Below are 2,014 nucleotides of genomic sequence, written 5' to 3' on the forward strand. Positions count from 1 at the left end.
TCTCCAAGCAGATTCGGTGGGGCAAGGGGACTTTATATTGGCCAGTCCTGTATCCATTGGCCGCCTGTATCCAACGTTCGCCCCACGAACGTTGGATACAGGCGGCCAATGGATACAGGACTGGCCAATATAAAGTCCTCTTGCCCCACCGAATCTGCTTGGAGATTACATTTTCATTCTGTACATGTACTGGAAAATAATCTCCAAGCAGATGTATGGAAGGACCGTACAATGTTTATAGGCGAACAAGCTTCATACATGTAGCCTGGATGCCAGACTACTTCAAGGGCCTACAAAGGCCAACTCTTTAAATGCTTCAAAATGGTGTCATGGATTTCTTGTTTTAGTCCGTATTGTGAATTTCTCACTGATTCAATTATTGTGACACCCATGCAGTCCAAAAGGTCCTAAGTTCATCCACTATACCACTCTCTTCATACCAACCTGCAGGTAGACCATTTTGACATCCAACCTGACCTTCCCGTCAATCTACAGTTACATTGTATATCATCTACCCACTCCTTCTAGACACCTCTGTTTAATTGAACAATTATCGACAAACAAGCGCACACAAACACACCAAAAACAACACCTCCATATCTATAAGTAATAAGGACACTCCACACATAACTTCTGATATGAAAATTCACACACTTTGTGTTTATTATTGATCGCATACTCTGGTATGGTGTTCAAAGTTTTTTTTCCTCCAATATTGCATTTACAATAATTTGTCTATTCCTTCCTCCAGATGGAAGTGGCACTTTTTTGATAGTAACATCATCAATCGCTTTGTACAGTGGAAAGGGAAAATAGAACCGTGTTCTACTAGAAAAGGTACAGAGGCAAAAAGATACGAGGAACTTGCACCCGACTCTCAGTCACAGTTTTGGTATATTATGAACAGCATTTTATAGCAAATCATTATCAAAAATAATGGCTGGTAAGTTAATACGTACGAGCCTGTCCGTTTGTTGTCTGCAGCTTTTTTTTATCGTGTTTGAGAAATACACAGCAAGGCATTTGATACATAAATAATTATTACATGAGATTTGATGGAAAATGTACACATATCGTACAATTGAAAAAAACATATTTGCATGCACAAAAGAATTGCTAGTTTGATTTCATTTTTTTCCCTCACAAAAACATTAAAGTTCCCTGTAGCTAAAGGTTTAGTTTTTTAACATGCAGAAAGAACAATGTTTGATACCTAAGAGGAGACAATATAATCTTTGCATATGACATACAATAGTAGCAAGCTGCCTGGGATCATCAGACAAGAGAATACTACAAATGGAAACAAAGAAATGTAAGAACAGATTCAAGAACAATTGGCAAGCAACTTTTACAGCAGGCAATATAGATATCATCGGCCGATATCTTGGATTTTTGGTGGATGAAAATAATTTCTTCACAGTTTTGTTGATACATGAAACACCAAGTTCTGTACATAGTAATTCCGGTGGCTTTTTTTTTTGCTTGGGCCATAATGGCATCCATACTCGACAATAAATACATGGGCTCACTTGGGTGAGGGCACAGACACTGGACACACGAACAAGACTCAACACTTTGGCCGTCCATTACAAGTGGATACTTCTTACTCCATAGTCACAACTGTTGACTTTCTTTCTCTCAAAAATAGTACAAAACTCTTGCACCATACAAAAACAATCTCAGGGTTTATATAGTAATACATGTAGTGGAAAATAATGCATGTTTTATGTATATGTAAAGATGCCTTCAGCCAGAATCCCCTTTCCTAGTACTTGTCAATCAAATGGACTGAGAACAACAATCACGCAAAAAAAGGAAAAAAAAACTCATATTATTTGCAAATTCTAATTATATCCAGTATACAAAGTCAGTTTCTCCCTTTCTTAAATATTATTCAGTTGAAATTTCGAAACTGCAACAAAGATATTTATAATTCTTTTCATTATTCAATACCATTCAATTTGCTACCAAAATTCATAACTTATAACATTCTTGTGGACTGTGTTTCATGCTA

The sequence above is a fragment of the Branchiostoma belcheri genome, unplaced genomic scaffold (assembly GCF_001625305.1).
Source record: "Branchiostoma belcheri isolate BF01 breed outbred unplaced genomic scaffold, Haploidv18h27 scaffold40, whole genome shotgun sequence".
Lineage (NCBI taxonomy): Eukaryota > Metazoa > Chordata > Leptocardii > Amphioxiformes > Branchiostomatidae > Branchiostoma > Branchiostoma belcheri.